We start from the raw sequence: 24,383 nt of genomic DNA, 5'->3' as shown, positions 1-24,383 counted from the left end.
TTAAGTGTTGTCTGACATGTGAATGCTATGGTAAAAGCAGTATATCTAAAAAACCACTTATTTTTAGCCAGTAAATATCAAGCTATTCGTATACACTCGAATGCAAAATCGAGGAACAGATAACTTTTTAACTTGTTATCCTGAAAACGATTGGGAATTGGTAAAATATCTTCGCCGAGATATCTTTGTGAAGACATCTTAGCCTTTTTGAACGTCATAATAGCTTCTTAATAAGAACTGCATAATTACTTCTTTTATATAAAAATCTTTTGCCAAGCATAAAATATTTTGTGTGAAGCCAGTCAACAACTTCTGACGTCGGTACGTTGTTTGGATTCTCGAACTGCCTAATACTCGTGTGACATTGCTAAGTTAGGGCTAACTTCTTAAGATAACGAAATGGTCGGAGCAGGGTGACATAGCAGCGTCAACAGCGCGAAAGGCAGTCATTAGCATTGCGACCGGAGTGCAGAATACAGAGGGGAGTAGGATAACCGATGCAAGGTAGCAAAATAGTTAGGGCGCGGTCATATACCTTTTGCAAGGGCTAAAACCCGTCTGTGCAAATAGTCCCACAACAGACAAAACGCATCCAACGAAAATTAATCAATGAGGCAATAAAAGAGAATTACAGGAACAGTGTAATTGAACACTTAAAACAGTTACTCTTTATTTACCTGGAAGAAACCAACAGAGGACAGCAGGACGAGAGCTGCAACGGGCCGACAAGGAATGAATTAGCCGCAACAGCGAAGTAGGTTGTCAGTCATGGAAGACACTATCGGATCAGACAGTTTCTCCCGCCTGCCAATGCCTAAACTTCGTAGGCCGACACATTATCATCCAGTCACGAGACTTCTCTTTTAAGTGACAACATCATTGCGCTGTTCATTAATATCGACAACGTCCTGTGCCTTTTTCTGCAGAGAAAGAAGGACTATTTTTTTTGCGTAGCGCAACGGTTTTCGTCTACATAGAGGGTGGTCTAGCAAAAATAGGTTGCAAGACAGATTTTGGCTAGGTGCACTAGACAGGTCATAGCCTTAGTCATAGTCGAAACTTACATAGACGTACGATCTTATTATTGAAACACTATACAAATCATCCGCCATAACAAACGAATCGAAAACATAATAGGTAGGAGTTAATTATGCCTTGCTTTTCTAATGTCTATCTATATTTTTACTATTTATTCAATTGATAATGAGTACGTTACTGCATATAGTCAAACCGGTAAGGTACACTAAGTACCGGTAAGGTAGGGCTAGTATTTCGTCGTTCGCGCTCACTGCCTGTAAATGTCGATCGTAAATATTCGCACATTAGCCAGAATCAGAACAACGTCAGCGTCAGCGTTATCGTGTTTGCAATTGAGGATCGGTTATTCAAACGCTCCTCGTGTCGTTTCTATCTAGGCTTTGGAAGACCAAGGGTTGTTGTTCTCTCGTCCGCCTTAGAGACCGAAGTTTGCCGTCGTTAGCTGAAAAAACAAGGGAGCGGTACAGGATCAAGCAAATCTCGAGACAAACGATCCGCTATCTCATTGCACTACGGAAACAAGCGAATATATATAACATGTCATGTGGTGTACATATGCACACCTACATCGGCACACCGGAGTCGAAATACACGAAGTGATAATAGGACAGCCTATAACAACGGTAGGACAAGCAGTAACGCGCAGGCCTGTTGCAGCAACGGTCGGCCACGGGTCAAACAGCATTTGTCTGTGTATTATCATCTATCTGACGTCAAAAGAGCAATGATCGAAGATGAAAAGGCAGTAACATCGAACCCGGGGGAGAAAGATGTATCTGAATATATACAACGGCTGTTAATCAGCTCGTCATTATACGACAAGCACGGCCAAAGGATAACAAGGGGATACGTCAGCGCATTCGAATGGGTATAAGGTAGCTGGCGAGATAGCAACATCAGTGAAGGTAAAAACTATTTTACGTTTTGCCTGCCTTTTGGTGTTTGTTTGTTTGTGTGTGTGTGTACGTTTAAGCTCGATTCTATCTATCATATGTTCTATTATAGAAAGTAAGCTTCTCAGCTGGAAAACAGTGACGCCCACTCGATTACCACTCCGGACCGTTTGCAAGTTTTTCTTATGTGACGTCTAAGAAAAAAAAGACTGGCTATGACGTGAAAAGCGATCGTTTGATCGTGCAAATGAAGATATTGGATGAGTGAACAAGATGGAAGAGACAAAAGGGTGTATCGTCGTTTGCTGCTGTGCTGACGAGTCGTATCACCGTCAATGGTCAGTTTCCAGCAGCGGTACACACTAGTGTGACGCTGCTGGAAACTTGAATCGTGAACAAAGTACATACTTCCCGAGGGCGTTCGTCGGCCGCTATGTAGCTTAGGTATTATACGATGGTGCTGCACGTTGCTAACTGTGTCAGCAGTCGAACGAATGAGTCGCGGCTCATGGCAGGGATCAGGGGTATAGCTATAGGAAAATGGCTGCTGATAGGAAGAAACGGCATAGGGTAATTACGTCGTGCGTGCGACATAAGAACAGCTGAGAGCATTACCAGATAATGGGTAATAATATTATTGTTTTTTTATTAGAAAATAATACCAAGATACGTTCTTTTTTCTGTATTTTCAATTTTTTCTTATCTTTCAGTAGTTTAAGGTTGCAAAAATGCAGCTAGCTGTTTTCGGAAGTGCTACTTGAAAACCTGCCTAAGTATAAGTTGCTAATTCTTGGAAAGAAGATTTCTGATTTCAGCTTGAAATAATACTCAACGTTTTCGATTCTATATTAGCTTAAGGGAAGGCAACACCTCGACCAAAAACGAGCTTGTCGGTAGAACATCAAGGAAGGCCTTGTAGCGGAATCGGGCGGCAGACAACACGATAAGACTAGGTGACCTCCTAAAAGCCGGAACGAGACGTCCCGGCGACGAAAGCGTTCACTTTCTAGAATCAAGTAATAGCTTCTTCTTGATTAAATCCAATCAATCTTGCAAATGATCGATCGCCGTGTAATCTATCGGTGATTACTCCGTGTGTACGACACACGTAGGTGGCACACTAAAGCCGCTCGTATCCAGCCCAGCGCATGCTTCGATGACTAATATTTCAGATCACGGTGAAGGCAAAGGGTTCTCTGCAGCCTGCGCAGCAATAAAGATGAAAAAATTGTTGCTATATATACATATATATATATATATAAGAACGGGTAAAACTGACTAGCTGAAGTTCTTATTTAAAATATTAAAAGCCCTAGAAAGGATTTTTAGTTTTTCTGCTTCTACGACACTCCTACGTTTGCTGTTTTTTTGTTGAAGAAGTGTAGTAAAATTTCGTCACCAATCGAGGGTGGCTTTATAATTACTCTAGTATGCTTAATTACGTAATTGCCTTACAGTTCACCGGCTGCAACGGCGCAGCCGTTTCCTGTCGTCATTGTCGTTGCTGGTATGGCTGTCGTCCTTAGTTGTGTACCTTACGTGCTGCAAGTAACGACAACAGTGATAAGCAAATGGGGCATATTAGTCAAAGCTTTAACTGCTTTCTCAGCAGCCATAATATCAGCAAGTCCGGCCAGCGCTTATTGCTGTTCACGTTATCCGAGCTCGTCCCTTCAGCTCAAGCCCCGACATTCGCCGGCTCTTTTCGCAATGGCGGCTAGCAAGCCATTACAATTGTTTGGAAGTAGCGACTCCAAGCATTCCCGAGTTCATAATGAATCATGAGAATAATCAGGCCTTCATGTTGACATTATGGTTCGGTGCCGACGCGTACGCCGTCGCCTCTGGTGTTTTGCCATGTTCCGCGGTGCCCTGGTCGGTCGGCTACGGCTGCCGCCAAGTGTGAGGCAGCGAACGTCCGCGCGAAGAGAGCAAACAAAATACGAAGAGATGCCGAATTAGAATATCTGAGCTAGTTGTCGCCGTGTTGAAAGCAGTGTTTGATATGGAGTCGACTGACGAACAGTAGCAGCAGTAGTAGTAAATAGAAATTAGAAATAAATAAGATAAAAAAAGTTTCCGCCGAGAAACTCCGCTGACAGCATGGATCGAGCGGTAATTAAATTAGCTTTTAAAAATGCGACCAGCGCCACTGTCTATGTAATACTATTTTAGCTATGTATGAAAAATCATGCGTTGTTGCAACGACTGACCAGAAGACCTCGCTATTGGCGACTGAATAATCTTGGATTAGTTGTGCTTATTTCGTTTTCGTTGAGCGTATCTGTTCTCCACGAGTTCCAGTTGCAGCAATGGTTCGGGTGTTACTCGCAAGCTGTCGTCTCTCAGCCGTCACCACCGCCGCCACATCGGCTATTATTGACGCAGCGTTGTGTTCATTTTATTTCCATAATTCCGTCATTAGCTGATCCTTGACACGTCCATGTTTGCAGTTCAGACGAGCAGGCAGCAAGAAGCACGACGGCGGCATCGGTAGCGCAAGCTTTGTGTATGTACGCCTCAGAGCCTTCTGAGCATCGCTGGTACCAAATGCTGCCAACGAAAGCTCCCAAGGTTTTCACGCCGGTCCGTAGCACAGGCTGTTTCTACTAACTTGGCTTAGGAGTGTCAATCCATTCACTCATCCACTACATCAGCAGAAATGAGCTACAGTCACTTGTTGTTTTCTGTCGCTTTCATCTGTCTTTCTGGGGGCCCATCTTCCTCTGTGGTGTGTATAGCCTGTATGTCTTGCCGTTTGTCACGGGCGCAATGGACTGTGGTTTTTGTCCCTGCCTTTCCAGCCAATTCACCTCTCTCTCCCCCTTCTCTTCGCAGGGGCATACGCACCAAGCGATACGTGTAGATATGCCAGGTAAATAAATACAAGAAATAGCTAGCCACATGTTGTTGTTATTTTGTTGCGCTACAATCCCGCCATCGACAACAAAACGCAACACTATTCCTGAGAGGATACAATCGAAAAAACAGTACTGTGAACGAATCGCGTTTCTCCCATGACCAGACGTCCGTTTGCTGCTAGAAGTTTAAGGTGGAGTCGTTGTATTAATACGAATGATCTATGGATGGACGCTATAGCACTTAGCATAAGCCAACGGTTCCCACGGAGCCACGATTGGCTAGACGAAATTAGGCTTCTAAAACGGCAACAACTGCCCCTTTATCCACTGATTTTCTCGTTCCTTTTTAGCGGGGTTGTCCTTCGTTTAGATTAAGACTATTCTTAAGTTAGTTTTTATTCTGCACAAAAATCTGAACCTCTCAATATCTGCCGTATTCATCTTGCTATAATCAACATGAGTAGAGGTTTATCTTTCAATTTGTTCCTCCACATCTAATCAGTAGCTTGTCCGTAAATAGTCCAGTTTGCAGATTTATTTTTATCTTCGATACAAACAACGGCTGCCAAACACGTTTTAGTTAACGGTTACTGTCGCCAACAGATAAGTGTTATGGATCTTTGTCGAGTAAATAGCAGTTTGTTCGTTTCCCTATTATATCCGATTCGATAAATGCGAAGGAGAACTTTCTGCTGTAATTCAGCTGCTAGTAACTGATACCCATTCCGTCTGGACCTTCCGAAAAAGCAATCCTACGCGTCAATCGTCTTTCAGTCAATGGTTCCTACTGTCTTGTGTAGCAACTGCAGTATGTGCAACGACGTCTTTGGGTTCTCTTGGGAGAGTTTAGATCTTCGGATATGGTGATCGGCAAAAATTCCATAAGGAAATTCAAACAAACAGCAATAATTGTTCGAGTATTTTGACTTATGTTTATAGAATAGTGGATAAGCTTGAGATAGAAAAACAATCTTCCCGTGTTACACATATGCGTTTCCGTGAGCGCGCTACGAAAAAACAACCCGACACACCTATGAATGCTACCCTGCTTGTTTGGCCAGTTTCCTTTAACTCGTTACCTTTGGCTCTTTACACGCCAACTATGACGAACTAACAAATTTGTTCTTTTCCAGATATGTTATTGCTGCCAATTGTTGTTTGTGCACTTCAGATCGTAAGCTCGGTAACTATTATCGCCCTGCTCCAGCTGCTCTACTGAAGCTTAATACCTCAGGGGTCAACACACACCGGATTTTACATTGTCCGTATTTTTTTCGCGCCTTCATCTTTCTCTCGGTTTTTCACTCCCCCTCCGTTTCCTCCTACCTCCAGCGCTCCCCCATTCCCCCTTAGCCCATTTCCCCTTACGTTTTCAACCGACCCTGTTGTTCTGATCTAATCTTGGTGGCAGTCGTGAGTCGATGGTCACTGCAATTACGCCACTGATTATTCTGATTCCACAAACGGCATTGATATATTTCATGCAGACCGCACGCGAGTATTATGTATTTCCTGAGTTTTTTTCGCTTCGCCTGCGCATCGAATGAGGGTTTGCCATACCGATCAGGTGCACTTCTACATATACCATCTTATGTGGTACGTATGAGAAATCGAGGTGCCATCGTGGCTCATTGCATTGTAATTCTGCAGTCGTTGGGGAAAACACCACTCTCTTAGAGAGTATCCAAAATGATCATACCTAAGTTTTCAGACTACCTTCGTTTTTTTCTGGTTACGTCTGGTGCAGATGGCGTATCAGTAGTAAAACTCTTCGTCGTCAGTTTTTCATCTGGACCCATCGGCATCCATTACGTCGAACGGTACGTTACCTTGATGAAGTAGCAACGTTATTCCCGAGTAATGTTCATCATTTGCTAGCTGCAGCTCGCTCCCGCAAGCCTGTTTGTCTGACAGCTATAGCTGCAGATTCACCAACAATAGAGAAAATGAAGTACTCCGAAAGTAAATGCCTTCAACGTTTGCCAACTCCGAGATCACACAGGCCATATAGCATTTCATAGAGCTTTAGCATTCATCGGGATTAACTATCATGGAAAAATATTCATGCAGATGTTTGCGCGTTACTTGCACGCGCGACTGTGTGTGTATGTGTGCATGTCTCTTTTTGCCTTAAGTATTTCTGAGGCTATGTATCCTTCAACCTCTTACCAGCGTATACGAGTAAATAAGCATATTTCCAGTTTCACTATAGCAATAGCACACGATATATTCTTAAATCCGCTAAATTTTTTTCCAAACTTTATATCTCTCTGCTGTCTCGTTGAATTTTATTGGCCTTTCTGAACACATAGACCTACAGGATAGAACTTGAACAGAAGCGGACGAAGCGACAACAGAGTTCCCCTTTGTTGTGAATACATTTTGGTGCGGTCGTCATAAAGGCGGAGCTACTAGTAGCCTCGTCATAGAAACAATAATACGACCAGTGTCAATCAACATTAATATGTAATTACACAATAGGTGTATGTAACCGCTATCTGATCCGACCCGATTCGCCGAGTATAGCTAGACCCGCTCGCCTGGTAGTTCACTCGTTTGGTCTCGAGCTCTGCTACAACTGCTATCTATGAAGCTCTCTGTTGTTTGTTGCCCTGGCGCTTCTCGAAGGAGCCAAAGATAAAGACAAAACAGCCTTTAAGCCTTATCCTGGCAACTATCTGTCCATCTGCCCTTAGACGCTGACTTTCCACGATTCTCGCGATATTTGATGTACCTGTGTCCTACTGTTCTATTGTGTTCTTTCTCTCTAGAATTTTTCAGGCATTCCCAGCTTGACCGCCTCTATGCGCATCGGCTTTCGTTACTGACTCCATCAGTGTCTTACCGATAGCACGTACCGCCATCGTAGTCGCTGGAAACATTCGCAGCTTTCAGTTCGACTTCAAGAAGACTTCAGTCGCGAGGGTGGCCTACGTCGTCTATCACGACGATTGGCTCGCCTTTAAGAAAAAAGCGCATCGTCACTTAAAAGGTTACCTTTTTCGCACTCGAACTGTGAGTGTAGTGAAGTATTAATGGTATCAATCGTAGTCGTGGCGTGGATGGAGGTGCGAACTTGGTTCTCTTACTAACGCTCGACAACTCTGTCCGCTTCTTCGTTCGGCTAAACACAATGAATCGCTGACGTTTCCGAGTGTCCGCATGCGCATGGTTGTTTCGAACGGCTGTCGACAACGCAGGATGGCGCTATCGGAAGAAGTAACCTGAACACCGTCACAAATTCCGATCACCCTGTCAACTGCTTTCCTTGTTAAATGGCTTACCTAATAGCATCAGGGGCAGTCGTAGTGGCAATTTACTCGATTAGATCGTTAGCATATTCATTTTTCTATTGCTGTTGATACGGATCACACAATTTGCTATCTTCTTCTGTTGGCCAGCGTTGTCGTGGCCAGTTGTTGTATGTTTATATAGCCCACGAAAAAAATGGAACGAAACCCATTTTACCTAATATCAAACGAGTCGCCCGGGGAATTGGTCGTCGTTAGATGGTAATGAGACGCTGATGAAACGAACGTCGTTGACGATGGCAACTATTGGAATCATATTTTTGCCTGTGCAACTCTTAAGACAACCACTCCGGGCGGCTGTACAGGACGTGAGTCAATCGTGTTACATGTAATAGACATAGCACTCATGTAAGGTCGCTAAACAAACCAGACAAATCGCCCGACAGATCGCCGACGCCATAGTTGGCTGCATAGATAAGCAACAGCAATACCTTGTAACGATCGACACTGATCACCGCAAAATAGAGAGACGACATTTTTGACATTTTGATCTTCGATCCCTTCATCCTCTTTCCTCACCATCCGTCTGCTGTTAAAAAGTCGTTCATTTGAACAACGACCGAAATGTCCTGCGTGAGATGTGTTATAGAGAAGATACGTATCACACAACTGTCTATTTTTTTCAACGATGTCTGGCAAATGATATTGTTTATAGACATTTAGTATTATGAGTAAATCATCACGCAACGCGAAGTAACTAAGGCAACAATACCTCATTTATTATAACGAAAGTTCGCATGACCATCTTGATTGCCTCCAATGATGCAGGACGGTCGGGTTTTCGCTGCTTATTTCACTTAGTAGCACAATTTCGAGCGGCGTAACTGACGTTTTTTATTTTCAAATTAGAACACGATTTTTAATCTTGCTAAAAAGGATACTCGATAAATTGATTATCTATAACATATTAGAGTTACTTACAATTTTCTAGTCCTTTTTAATACTAAATTAACGAATCAATACATTGAATTGCTAATAGCAAATGCAGCAATTAGCTTGGAGCCTTATTTTTCTCGCCTAGAAAAAAAAAGTTCTTTTTTCAGAAGGAAAAGGAACAGAGGTTCATAAATGTTTAACGCTCTTGGCGGTTCTTATCTAGCTACGACTATATAGACATATCTCGCGCTGCTATCCTCATTCAGCCGGCAGATGGCGCCAGCGGTCACGTGGCGACGCCCTGTGATTCTCTCTGGCGGGAACCGATGAGATGGTTCGTGGCCCGCTTCAAGGCTAAGCGAGGCCACTCAACCCTTTTAGCTGGCAAGGCCAAGCGTCGACGATGTCGATTCGGTTGGTGGTCGGCGGTCCGCGGTTGCTGCCTCGCGAACTAGAAATGGCGGCCGCGGCGAACGCAGCACCACCACCAGCGACTGTTAGCGTCATCTCCGTTTTTGTTGTCGCTACTATTGGAGGGACGCTTTTTCTGAGCCGCGCGTCTCTGAATGTCTGAACGGCGGTCGATCTGTTGGCTGGCCGGCCGGCCGACCGGCCGGCCGGTCGGTCGGTCGGTCGGTCGGGCTCCCCTTTTTCATTTCTTTTCCTTCTTCGTCGTGGCCGTCGAAGCATTATTCTTCTGTGCTGTGTTGCGTTGCTCCGTTCTGCTCTGTTCGGTATGCTGTTGTAATGCTACTATTGATGCTGACTGGTGCGGCAGCAGCCGCAGCAATCTCTCTCTTTCCTTTTCATTCCTCTCAGCTGTTAGAATCTCTGCGGTGCCGTTCGGCGCCAAATCACATCGAACATTACTACTATATTGTGCGCGTTGTGCTGTTCCGCATGCTGTCTGAACGCTTTCTAACAGCAGCGTGATAGCGACCACACTCGGTGGTAAACCGAGCATGCGGCGGCAGCAGTGGCAACAGCGGCAGTCGGCCAGTTCCCCCCTCGACTTCAGCTGTGTTACCGGTTGGCTGGAGCACTGCTGCAAAAGCGAGCGGCTGGCTGACACGAGGCGACACGGTAAGGGAGTGAGAGCAGGGAGAAACCACCTGAACGGCAGCCGGCGGAGCACTACCACCGTTCCCCCTCTCCCTCTCTTCTCGGTTTCTCTCTGTTTAGCAGCCGCGACAAGAAACGGTGAATGGTGAACCTTTTCTGTCTATCTGTGTCCAGGCGGTACCGCTGGTGCTTCCTCTGCCTTCATCGCCGCTATGACTCGAGCCGTCCGCGCCGGCCGCGGTGTCCTGACGTCACCCGAACTACCAAGAGGATGGCCTCAGCTTCAACGCCGCAACGACAGCCACTGTGAAATCAGCCGGAGGCCCGGCCTGGCCGCATGCAGCATTTAGAGAACCGAGAGCAAGATCAAATGGCAACTGCGGGTATATAGATAACGTTAGCAGCGCAAACGTCGATAGCAGCAGCGACGCCGCGCGGAGCTCTTAGAGTAACCCACGAGCGAAGGGGGCCGATGAACACCGACAGGGACACGCGCAGTCCGTCGAGCTCCGTCACCGGTTGAAGCACCGTAATGGATTTGAGTGGCCGTGGAGTGAGTGGCTGCGCGTTGATTCCGCTGCTATCAAACGAATGTTGTTGTTAATGGCGATAATGATGATGATCCCGGTCGTTCTCTTGCTGTGCGAGCAGCAATAGGCAAAGCACGAACTTGGCTCGTCGTCGTCGACGGCGACAAAGCCGACGAAAGAACGGCCAGGTTGACGAAATACGAGCATATGGCCGAACGAGCCGCATCAACGATCGAGCAACAGCGCAGAGAAGCCGTGCGCGGAGCAATTCAACAGGACGACATCAGCTGGAGAGCAGCAGCGACGACGACAGCTGCATAGAATCAACTGCTACAGGAGTTAGTCGCTTTGAAAAAAGCCATCTACATGAACATTAATAGAAGCATCAAAACAGGTTGGACCGAGAGAGTTTAATTATGAGGACGATAGCCGCAGCGTGTCCCGCGCGCAGGGCAAGTAACATATGGCGCATCGAGCACTTGGTGAGGAGCAAGCGGCCGATAGGAACAGCGCAGCCGGCCAAACAGACAAGTCGGTGAAAGGATGCGCGGGACGCAATGATCAGCTGCACCCTTCAACACCGCCATTAGTACTATTACTGCTACAGCTGGAAAAATAGGTATACCTTCTAGGGATCTTCCTGGCTCGTTCTATCAGTTGCAATTATCATTATGTATGTATGCATGCGTGCATGCGTGCACGAACGAGAATGATTCGTAGTGACAGTAGCAGCAGCAGCAGCAGTGGCTGTATCGGCAACTTACATTACGAAATGCATTAAAATGAGTCCATCAAAGGCGAACAGACAATCGGCAAGCTCACGACACGCATACAAAGACGCAACGTAGCATTCGGTCAGCAACACCCCCAATCTACGTCCGTTGCCGCGCTGTCTACGGATATTCAACGAATAAGAGTAAGATTTAAATTGCGGCCCCAAAGAATAGCTATAAATAACCCCTGCTATTTGTTCAAAGGTAGTTAGGTCACCAATACGCTACAGTCATTATGTCTCGATGCTGAGAGCCGTCACAATAAAATTGCTACACACCACCAGCTGGTTCCTGCAGTATCGAATGCTCCTGAGCAGTATGGCCTTAAGGAGAAGTTGCTGGAGAAACCTCGGAAAAAATGCGCCTAAGTGTCGATTAGCGAGAACACTTTTCGATCATATATTATTATTACGAATTTGAAATAGCGAGTTTACGTTCCAAGGCTATTGGTTTCAACAATTACCCTAATAGGCCCAATTGCTCTGTTTATGTTAACCCCTATATAATATGGAGCCCCTGCCGCCAAACGGCAAAATAAGACACACAGGAAAACAAACATACCGGCACCGCCGCGCGAAACACAGCGGCGTACGCTACTCTCGAGGCAGATAAACGCTGACAGATGTTAGATGGTGGCTAGATGGTATCGCGGGACGTGTTGTGGCGCAAACCTGCCACCAGCTATAGGGCTACAGAATTACAGGGTATGATACAAGGAGTCAACTACAGTAACGACAATAACATCAAATTGGTAAAAAAAAAAAAAAAAGGTAAATATTAGGCACTATTTAAGGTGATTTACCTGTTTTATATGTATATAACGATTCGGGCTATTTACTTCGTGTGAATGAGTTTTCGAAGTAGTCAAAGGCACCAAGTGGGGTGCGTTGTTGGGGGCCACTAAGTTGAGTTCAAATGGATAACAGGATATGTCGTAAGTTCTAACCGAAGGCGAACGCTAACCTCTATCTGGTAAGCAGTTATGTGCGGTTAAATTCTGTCGACTTTGGTTTTAGATTTGAGACGTATACGATCTGCTGGTACGTCACGTTGCAAGGTCCAAACAAGTGGTGCGTACATACGCTTGACATATCCAGGCCCTTGGCATATGTATCTATCTGTGTTACTTAAGCTTGTCGTGTTGAGTTTACAGTTAACAAGCATAAACTTGTCAAAAACTATATCACAAGAGCCAATGTTGTTTTTAATGATACGAGATAGAGTGCTTTTGAGCAACATCGATCTTTCACGTCAAGAAAAGGGATACCGTTCAAACACAGCTATTTTGATCTAGAAAAGCCCAACCGTTAACATTACCACCAGCTTTCTTTTTTAAATGTTTTTTTTTGTCCTGATAACTTTATCCAATTATGTAAGAAGTCCAAAGAAGAATACGACTCTTTACGGTCCCTTTTACTGGGTGTACTAATTTTGATTTACGTGCTTAGTGTTTCCCCTGTCTTTGATTATGTTTCAAATAACCGGCGCATAGGCGTCTTTTCCCTATATAAATATTACCCTAAACATATGCGTATAGGTAGGCCCGTGAAGCTTGAAAAGTACTACTTAGTTTCGACGAAGGAAAAACAGTTATTACATAATCTCATTTCGTGTCGAAGGAAACATGCAATAGATTTGGCCTATTCTCAACGAAAACGTCTTCAACAATCGCTTTAATTTCTAGCGCCGGGTTACATCTAGCGATGTATAGGTTAGCTTATTTGGGTTTATATAGACCCAAGTTTTCTACAATTGTCCATTTTTCAAACTAGTTGACTTAACTACTCGCTTAATTGAAACGTTTTTACGTAACGTAAATAGGACAGCGTTATGCGTATAGTCAACAGAGAGGCATATTAGCCTGGACAGTACCTGTCTGCGTAGACCCCCTGTGCGTAGCGTTGACTGTAGCAGGTCATATACGAACTAGTAAACAAGAGAAGATAAATCGATAATGAAACGACGCCGTCCGAAACTAAACAGCATGCCACGCGTATCAGCAATCATTTAATGCTATTTACATCTCTCTCTCAAACGATATAACTGTGTTCTTCATTGTACTGTATCGTAGATTGAAGAAGCTGGCTCGGCCGGCCGGCAGCGTTCGCCCAAAAGCGATACCCCTGAAACTTGAATAGCCGTGGTAACTTTTGTCGTTGTGTCACCAAAGGCAGCATTCGCTATAGCCGATTGGCGGATAGTAGCCTCTATTGGACAATTTAATTTTTGGACTTTTCGTATGACGAGCGGTGCGTTACCCGCTGCCTCTGCATAATCACATGTACACGATTTGTACAAGAATAATACCGAACGTTTTCGATTTAGTAACAGTCGTTCGGACTGCTATAATTATAGTATCGTTTTCGTGGACGCTTGTTGAGCGCATCGTTTAGGTTTGCTGACCATATATCCGAGAGCGATTGACCGATCATCTTATGCTAAGACGCGTACAACTCATTAGACAAACAAGAAATACACTATCTAGATATAACTTTATTTATTCCTACAACTTATCTAGATGATGAGAACTGTAGCAGCGATCCAGCCAGCTATAGTAAATCCTTTCATCCATATGGCGCATATGCAGATTTAAACACACGTGCACGTTCATTTAATTTAGGCTTAACTAGCAACGGGGCTATACCGGATCGATGACGGTCGTTTGCGGTGCGCGTCACCGGCGTGCATTGTTAAGCAGCGGGTAAGGATCGTGCTGAACGCATCGTCGGTAACCGCATAATGCTCGATACGACGATCGTATGCCATCGGCTGGCCAGTAACACACAGCAGCTGCTACTCGACCCTTCTAAAGTAAAGCTTTATAGATGTTTATCGAATGAATAATTAAACATGGCCAAACTGACCAGAACTACTTCAAGAACATTACACACAATTCGGATTGTTATTGAGTACAAGCCCGATAACGACGACGGTGATTACGGGTCTTATCTAATATATTAGCATAATTAACACGTTAATAAGTTAAACCCATTTCGACTTTTAAACCGACCATGCTCGCAGAGACCGGAGGAAAGGGAGCTCTCTCTCTCTCTATACCACCGATACAGCCGATATTAGAGAACAATCGTTGTTAGCTTTGCATCGGGAAGGGGGCCCATTTTGACCGTGGTGATAGATGGGTGGCACAAGTATTCTGATGATATTAAATTCAAATAGGCCTTCAGCTTTATAGAAAATGCACTTCGCACTCCTTATGACATCGTTAAGGTGGTAAAATGTTCTACGATACAATTCTTCCGCTGTGTGATAGGAGCCATAGACATTTTGAGAGTATTCCATTTAGAGAAGGTAGTCAGAAGGATACGGAACGAAGACGATTAGGGGCAAGCTTGGAGATGATGCTTGCACTGACATTTACTTTTTTTTTTTTTTAGTTTAGTTAGTCAACAAAAGGTTGAATAGATTCCGTGCTGGTCGCTATTCGGAACGTACGTCATTATACAAAAAATAATTGCTTAGGCCGTCTACAGGTCGCCTTGATTTGTTCAAATGTTCAATGTCTACAATATGGAGCATTATAGTGAATGAAGTTCCCGAAATTACGTAAATTTCGCTAGATATTATTGTTATACCAACCGCGTGTCTTAAGTTCAGCAAACGTGCGTACACAAACAATCACGCACGTACCGGGACGACGTGCAGTACTTGTTCTGCGACTCTAGCGCATAGTGACACGCCAGCCTTCTAAAAAATTCTAGCTTCATTTAATATCTTTTCTGTAGAACATTGATCTCAATAAATTTTACTCGTTCAATTCTTTCATATATATATCAACTTAGGAATTGACTATTAAAATTACCTATTTTCAAAAAGAAATTTGGAAAATATTTATTTACGAGATAATATTTGAGCTACCTAACTAGCTAGACGTTCGTTGCAGAGACGGTTGTGGTATCCGTTATCCAAGCGTTTGCTTTCCCCTTTCTATTGTTTAGTTAGTTCTATGTAGCAACCCAAAATACTTTCTACTTTCTAATTCTGCTGTAATGTTTCTGTAGTGAAAAGCGTTTCATCTTTGTTTAAGCCGCACGGATATCTGTGGCTCGCGAAAAAAGTGCTCGTGCTTAGGCCAAATGCTAAACGAGACAGTCTAAGCTCGTACACGGTACGAACTCCATACTTTCGAGAATTCCCTAAAGGTGAGTTTTGCTAAGTTCAAGAAAGCCATCTTATAGCTAGCGAATGCACCTCGCTCCGGCCGACCATCGAACGGCTCCGCAAATAACCCTCCCAAACCCAGGGACAAGGCATGTGCGCATAGAGCAGGCCACCAATGTGCGTTGCCCGGAAACTGGAACTATCGTATAGATCGAAACACATATAAGAGCGAAAAGAACGATTAAGAAAGATCCCAGCCGCATGTAGAGGGTAGAGGAAAGCCAAAAACGACAACGCAAGCCAGCCATCGTGCGAATCGTCAAAGCCTCTTGCAACGGTTTGAGTGCAAAAGTTTTTTGTGTCCACCGTCTTTTCTAAACCTCATAAAAGCGTCCTACCATTTTTCAAGGCACTGGCAAAAGAAACGTACAACCCTACATTTAAAATTAGATAAGGCTTTTAAGAACTGGTTGGGCGAGCTCTAGAGCAGCTTGAACGTTCCAGTCGAGACGGAATAAAAATGTCGTTTAAACAGCTGGCAAGAGGTCCTTAAAGAGTGATGGCAAATACATAATCTATTGAGATATTGCTAGGATATGAATGTGAAGAATGCTTTTCTTTGCTACCCGCCAGCAATCCGCTGTTTTTATTTTTTGATCAAGCTAACATATAGTTTTGTGCTATGTGAACATACGATATATGACTGAGAACGGAGACGACAGACGGATCAAAAATAGGACATCTATGGCAAATATCGACTCAGTTTTCCCTTTGTCTGAGCTCGCTTGCAGACAGGCCAAGTTACGGGTAAAAATTCTATTTACTTCTGTTTGGCTGTCAAGCAAACAGCTAAGGGCGGTTAGGACGTCATTGGGCTGCCTTTTATACTGCGAATTAGTAAAACGCAATAACAGCGGCGCATGCTCTCCTTTCGATCCTTCACGCATCTTTGTTATTCCAACTAATAACAGCGATGTGCAAGGGATGTGACAGTAACGCTCGGTTGTGATCTGGATCTTTGCTTTTGTGACACTGGCAGCAATGTTTCCCCGTTGTTTTTGCCGCATCATGCTGGGCCAGCGTGCTTGGCAGCCAAACGTCGACGTCAACGGGACCCACACATCTCAGACTATTACACTATCTCATATTATAGACAGCGATGATAACGACCATAATAAACGTATCATACATAAGTTAGAGTGGGGGGTGACAGTGGGAGCCGGCTAGCGTGCCACTGTTCTAGCTGTTGCTATTACTGCGTCCTTGCCGCTATAACAATTACTGTGACAATTTTTTAAACAATTGTCAAGCTTTTCACTTCTATGTCTGAATACTGCAGGCATATACAGATATGTGACTGTGAGTGTATGTAACGAAGTCGAAACGAAATCACCCGCGGTGGCATTGACGATGACCAGCAGCAATCCCTGAAAAATGCAGAGCACCAAAAATAATTCCAGCCTCCAAAAGTGTGGCAATAACAATAGCAAGCTTACTAATTGTCTTCCGATGTAAATGGTTTGGGGACAGGGATTGTGTCTTGACGAAGTCCTCCCCCTATACTGGGTTTCCGTTCTCCGAATCTTAAACTCACAGGCGTTCTCTTTCTCTGTTGTCTTTTCTATGGTATAGATATAGTATTCCTATTGTACTTTCGATTGAACAATGCCTCTGAACATTGCTCTGCTTTTGCTTCTGTCTTTTGCAAACTGCTACGGCGAACAGCGATCTTCGGCGTCTTTCAGTCGATATTTTTACGGCTCCGCTTAGACTAGCGCACAGACGAATACTTTACAGATCGGAGGCTTCGCATCACCTACCGCTGCGTCGGCTTCGTTTCTGCTGTCGACGACCTCCTGGCTACCTGGCGGCAGCGACGGCAGCTTGCCGCATTTTAATGGAAGAAATATGGTAATACTATGATCATTGATGTTTCACCAATGGTCAGCTATACGAAAGCGGACGCAGAGGGGGCAGTATGCGGCGTTTGTGATCATAGATCGCTTGAATGGCTACGGCCTAATGCTAAGACAAACAAAATAAAGCGTAAGGAAACTGAATCGAGCGTTCGGTATGTAGCCAGGTAAAAAAAAAAGGTGGCAATAATAGCTTCGATTAATATGCGGCCTTGTTAAAAGATGCTAGGTCGGGGTCGAGTAGCGGTTTGTTTCGGTAGACGCAGAACGTAAAAGGGAGGCGTTAGAATTAGTATAGGCTGAATAACAGCAAGTGCTTTATCTACGGAAGAAGAGTTAGGGGTAACGGATGACTGACGTTCGTTTCAGGTATACTTAAGATTTGTTGACTAGCTATTCCTTTATGTAGTCTATTAGTATTTTTGGGCTTTGGCAAGTGATTGGCGCTCGTACCGCCTGACGGAGCTGAACTTTATACAGTAACAAGCAATTGTTCTGGTGCATTTTGGATCTAACCTTAGAAATACTATAGAGTCATCTATATATCGAACGGTTTGAGGACGGCTGTACTAAAACAGCAAACACATTTCGAAATTAGATACAGACCTCCGCTTTGCTTAGATAGTCTTTAGATATCTAATACTGATTTGATTCGTCTAATCAGGCCAATAAAATCAGGACGTAGATCGTTCTCTAAGTGCACGAATCATCCGAGGTTCACGGGTTGCAGGACAGTTAAATGCACAGCTGTTACCAGAGCGTTTGATTATTTCTGTGAATGTTGCCATTGCCGAAATACAAAGCATGGACCTAAGATACGAAGAGCATTATTTCAATGCCGTTTGTTGAAACATATGGCAAGACTTTGTAATTGTTGAAATGGTTACAAACGAACGAAGGAAGAGACATGTCAAAGACATAGCCGAAGCCAGTCGGCTATAAAACAAACATTTGATAATGTCTTCTCACCATTTACCTGTTCAGCGATCCTTTATTAGGCAAATTATCATTTATCATCAACAGAGACTAGTTAAACTTCCGTCCTGAATAACAACAGTTACCGACACGGTGGGATGATGGTCCAACTAGCATGACTAATTGAAAAAATATATACGGATGTTGGCAGTACAATAGCTGCGTCCGGTCAATCAGGCCACAAAAGCGTTTATCTAAGAGACGGAATTCAGATACACTGTCATATTGCGAACGAGCCAAGTGAGAAACTTAAGGCCGTCAGGTTCGCCGACCTGACCTAGTACGATATTTGCCACTGCAGAAATACACTTATCTCGCGGGTCCTACTTTCTTTTTTTGGATAGAACCCTGTTTTTCACTACCCGTAATGTTAATGTGTTTGCGGACAAACTTGGACTTGTTACTGGTCCAAATGGTGCTGTTATTTTTCGACAGGCGCTTTTTGATTGGAACGCATATTTCCAAAGAGGGTTCGATACTGCTTCAATTCTAAGGATGTGTAGATTTCGGTTAGTTTATTTTCACCGATATATTCGTATTACGTGCCTGTTCACAGGGCGAACTAATCAACGATCAGTGCAAATTATAATACGTTTTAAGGCGACGGCTTTCCCATTAAGCGCTGGTCTCCATTGTGATACAGAATCGATTGGCATGATCTTGACAAAATCTATCCACAACCCCTGTAGATATTTTATGTAGAACCCCCTCCCGCCCGGTAGCTAGAAGAGTAAGATGCTGTTGTGCTCGTACAGGCACAAGTGCATTGTATCTTGATTCGTTCGCAACTGATAGCTTCTCATCGCGAGTCGACAACAATTTTACCGGCTTCGTACGACAATTGTAAAAGTAAGTCTAAAACAAGCTGCGTCAATAATACGGTGATGGTGTGCAATACGATATCGCTGCGTCTGATGCCTAAACAACCGTAATCCAGGACGTAATCATATTCTATACGTCAGACGAAAGCAGCTACGAAATTTCAGGGGGTGGTCAACAAAGCTGTCTACGGGAAAATATATACACTAGTGCTGGCTCCCCTATTGTTGCTGCTGCTGCTGCTGCCACCGCTGTGAAAGACCGTTGTTGTACAATAGCTAACTGCGCGCAACGTGACACTTGTCGTGGTCGTGGGACTCTGAGTAAACTTTTTTCGACAATAGAAGACTCTGATGAAAAGGAGAAACACGGAAAAGATAGACAAACAGCTAGAGCTGGACCTTGTTCTTCAACTGGCTTAGTTCAAATGGTTCGTCTGTTTGCTACCGCGGAGAACGAGACGGATTCACTCCTATCCAGCGAATCCTTTACCAGAAATTGGCCGGCACACGCAGACATTGAAACAATTACAGCTTTGTATCAATACGGAAGTCGAATGTGGATTCTGCGTCGTCGAAGCGCCGTTTTACCGGTCTATTGCCACTCTTATCGGCCATTGCTTGGGCCTTGTGAACATGTATTTAATATAAACATATTAAAATGTGGAGTTTCCTTTTTTCTTGTTGCTTTTTATTTTGTTTCCCTTTTGTCTGTCGATTGCGTTCTGCCTTATTTATTGCTACTGTTCTTTGATTTGTTGTTTACTGATGCTCAATTATTACACTGTATAGCAACGAAAAGATTTAGTTCCACACTTCAAATCGTTTTCGTTGTCCCGTGCAGCTTAGAAAATTTTCCCTTGAACTCGAATTGCAAAAATAAGTAGGTTGTGCTGCCAAGAAGGGACATGCAGATCGAACAGTCGTCGACACAACCTAGGATAGGCTGACAAAAAAAAAGGTGGACAAAGGTAATTATAGGACAGTAAAACGGGGCCAGGAAGCCGAAACGGTTTACAGGAAGCGTTTTGGTTTTGGGACAGTGTGGTTCTGTGGTAGGCGATAATAGTGAACCCACACCCGAGGTGTGCTATTTATTGTTTATTATTTATGCCATTGCTATTATCACGCATTTGTTGTTGCTCTTCCGAGTACCGTGTAGTTCTTATGTAGTTACGATAGCGTAGGTCGTGTCTATGCTATCGGGTTTGTCAGCGAAGCTCACAAACAAATGGTTCGAGTATCGTCTGCAGTTTCCCCGGCTCCCTTGTCACCCGGGCGCATGATCGAAAATCTGGTATTCCGATCAGTTTTGGTACGGCGACTGATATGTTTACTTTTAGTTCTTTACCGCTTTATCGTCACTGCTGTAATAACGTTGTTTCTGTTGCTTCCTGGAGAGGCTTCGTGCAGAAAACTGAAGGTAACTTTTGTTGTCGGCCCCAATAATTTTGTTAGTCCGTCAATAAAAAATATCTCAACTTATACGTAATACGTGTATATCGATGTTCGGGTTGTGCAAATAACGATGAGCTAATACATATCATTTCAAATATTTCGACTATTATCTAACCACTTACAGGGTTATCGATCTCGTATATTCCCATGATGCAAACGTTGTCCGAAATTGATAATGTAGTATTGCTGACCAAATATTTTTTTTGTGTTTACGAGATGGGTCCGATTAGGAAAAACAATCACATGCGAACTTGTCTGTCATTTCATTGAAAAGCTTGCTTTTACCTTTTCTTAGAGGCCTGCGAAGAAACAGTATTAATAAGAGCATCATCAGCATATGAGCGTAGCCACAACGATTCCTTCAACACTGCCAGAACTTAGCTAACATTGTTAACCTATTCAAAGCCCGGCTATTCTGCCGTTTCTTGACAGCTCTAGAGATATGTGGATGGGCCTCTGTTATGTATTATGCCTGTTTCCTGGTTGCTCCCGGTTAAGAAACCTGTGATGGCGTCATTCCTGGGTTCTTCTTTCGATTGTTTCTTCATTTTTGGCTTCTATCGCTCTATCAGCGCTTTGCTCGTCGCTTTCCGCGCATCTCATATCCCACGTCAAACGGACACCGATCCCACACTGATAATCGTAATTATCTTTGCGATAACAGATACGATGTTGACGGTTGTGGTGGTGATGGTGGTGGTGGTGCTGCTGCTGGCGGCGATGATGATGGTGGTGATGTTGTTGCTGGTGGTCCTCTAAGTTGGCCGTGAGTCAACCCAGTTGCCCAGAGGAGACTAACCTTAGTTAAGTATTTAGTCATAGCGTGTACCCCAACAGCAGCAGCGAGAACAACAACGATATAATCCAATCCCGAGATAACGACCACTGATCTCGAGTTGGGGCCGAAAAGGTCAACAGTAAATGATTCCATTTGATTGTTGCATGAGGCAAATCGGAATGCCCTCTGACGCGTTACGTAAAAGTGCAAACGGTGCATTTGATAATCTGTCTACATAAGCCAAGTTCCTATGACTAGCGAATTTATAGATACACCTTAATATGCTTACGCTTTACAAACGAAAATTCTCGAAATATAGCATCACAATAAGGCACTATTGACAAATTATCACGGCTATCGTCGGATGATTTTATTCAGCAACCTCGAATCATTCCGTCATTTTTGTGTTTAACTAAACTTATTAGATGCGCGTTGACTTGGCTAGGACATCTACATGGTCATCATCTAAGGACAGTGAGGGCAAATGTCAATATCGTAGTTACGGTACTATGAGTTGAAGCCACTCGCGTCTTAAACAAGCGCGCATCTCTAGCGACAGCTGTTGCTATATCTTCCTCGTTAGAACGAGCAGGGAACGAGCCATCATAATTTGTCATCGTCACACCTCGCATTGGTATCATCACAATTTAATGAATGACAAAACAATTGATAAACACAAGCGTCTTTCTTCACTCATAGCCTTATTGTATCAAATATTATATACGCGCTCTTTGTACGCTTTTTACTAACGTGTTACTATCTACTACCCATCTCATTTATTCGATAGACGAGATCCTCTTTGTGCCTGTGTAACGCAGCCCGGTTTTTCCTTTTATATAGCTACACTGCTCTTATGCATATGTTGTTTTTATCATACCAATATCAAGTATGGTCCGTATTATAACACTATTTACCATAAAAATACCGTGAATATCGATTGTGCGCGTCCGGCAGCGGCGACACTTCTGCTTCGTTTTAAATAGAGATGATGAATGTGTGGAAATGATCCTTCTGCTTCTGTTAGGCAGCAAGGCTTTGTCGGTCTGTTCATTAAACGCTTTGGGTAGGTGTACGTCCGGAACCGCCGTTAAGTACCATTACACCGAATGGCTAATCGGCCCCCCACCACGACGGGGACCGTGCTCACTCTGACGATCTATTATAACCTATCCCTACCGTGCGTCCTTAAGGTTCGTAAGCAGACGTGTCAATTGCATTACCGTAAGGACATTCTTTTCTGTTGACAACGTCGTTCACTGCCATCGACATTTTAGGCCTGTTTTCGCTGCGAAAGGGAAAAAGGACTGGAATCTTTAACGGCGAACGACGGACGCAGCGATTTAATAGCATTAATGTAATTAGCGCTATTAAATAGCGTAGTGAACTCGGCTATGTACAATGTTTCCTTTTGTGTAGTGTACAACATTTAGGTTCGCGTTACGAAACCTGAGGAACAAATAGGGACTAACCAAATGCTGAGAACTACGTAGCGTTCATAACGATTATTTGCACACACTGAACAATATCATGAAGATCCTACTTCGTATCGAAGAAATGCACCTTTTTCTCCCTCGTCGATGACACGAAATACTTAAACCATTCTCTAGCCAGAGATTCATCCATAACTTGAATTGGTCACGTAATGTTTTCGTTTCTTTTAGCAGAACCCCTCGCTGATGGGTCGGCAGCATTCAAACCCATATACATGATAGACTTGCGTACGCGACGTCGATTACGTATAGCGTCAAACACGAGTCGCCACTACTCATATTTATTTAGATTCAAGTTGTAGCCGTCAGTAGACATGCGTTGCGCGAGCTTGATACGAGCCACGATAATAATTCTAATATTTTAAATCAGTCGACCCTCTGCGGCAGGGTACGTAACAGTCGAACTGACGGATCGTTTCACCTGAATAATTCAGTGGCCAGCAACTCCGGTAGCTGGAGCTAATACAGATAAGTAGAGTCCGATAAGAGAAGCTCCCTTTTGCTTCTCCCTGGTCAGGTCTGGTTTAGTCGACCCAAACACTTTAGACTGCCGCCTTGCACGCCCCGGACAAAGAGGACATACTATCGTAGCTATGCAAATTGGCATGGTGATGCAGACGGACACGACGCGTCAATAGACGTTCACAATGAAGAGCAGTCCGACCGATAAAATCACTAGCAAATCATCTGTAAGTGTAAACTATATCTCGTCGATGTGGGTTAAGCGCGCCTATTACTATATTGTGTATTGCAACAATAGCGTATATTCCAGCTGTAGAAGAACACGCACCTTTAATCTATCGCCATCGAGTACATATTGATTTTCTTGCTGTCAATTTCAGAGGCAAAAGTCGCGTTGGTCTATTCCATTTTCGAATATAATAGGCTTACTTAGAGCAGCAGCACCCGAACAGCCGTTGCCACGGGCTAAGGTACCATTTTTTGACGACATAGCCTTTTGAAGTCGAGCTATATAAACCACTATAGTTTCGTTCGATGGCTGAGCCATTCCACGATGTTAGATAACAGATGCTTGTTTTCTGAGATATAGCGGTTTCTTGGAAGACAACACGCGTACCATTCTCAAAGCCAGCTTGATCCTACGTAACTAACGTGACTATTCATTATGCCGACATAACAAGTTATCGGTGACTAATCGTGACTCATGGTCGTGACCATTTAGAACATTATGTATTTCTCGACAATATTGCTTACTTTTGTAGCCTTGGCACCGCACTAGATACGCCAATACGGCCCTCACAGCTAGTTCTATTTCGTAAACGCTCGCAGGCCGTTTATTGTTGACATGTAGCATAGTGGACACGCCGGTACAACGTTAGCTTACACGTGTATGATGGCAAAAGTCGCTCGACAGATATCTATTGTACAGATACAAAGTGAAGCTGAAGCTGCTCCGTGAACACATACACAACATTGACTAGTTTTCTTTTTTTAAGGATAGTGAGTGCTTGTAATGTTTTTGTT

The 24,383-nt window shown here is 43.9% G+C and overlaps 1 long non-coding RNA gene across 1 annotated transcript; it reads right to left on the bottom strand.

Moving 5' to 3' along the window:
• Window positions 1–2,600: 2,600 nt before the first annotated feature.
• On the bottom strand, window positions 2,601–24,023 carry LOC147757541 (uncharacterized). The gene is made up of 3 exons (XR_015321511.1): window positions 23,689–24,023; window positions 3,387–3,473; window positions 2,601–3,134 (listed from the first exon to the last, which is right to left on the bottom strand). It is a non-coding gene; the product is annotated as an uncharacterized LOC147757541 (long non-coding RNA).
• Between the last annotated feature and the right edge of the window lie 360 nt (window positions 24,024–24,383).

Source organism: Varroa destructor, unplaced genomic scaffold (genome assembly GCF_002443255.2).
Source record: "Varroa destructor unplaced genomic scaffold, Vdes_3.0 BEIS01000002.1, whole genome shotgun sequence".
Taxonomy (NCBI): domain Eukaryota; kingdom Metazoa; phylum Arthropoda; class Arachnida; order Mesostigmata; family Varroidae; genus Varroa; species Varroa destructor.
This window is presented reverse-complemented; position numbering and strand designations above follow the sequence as displayed.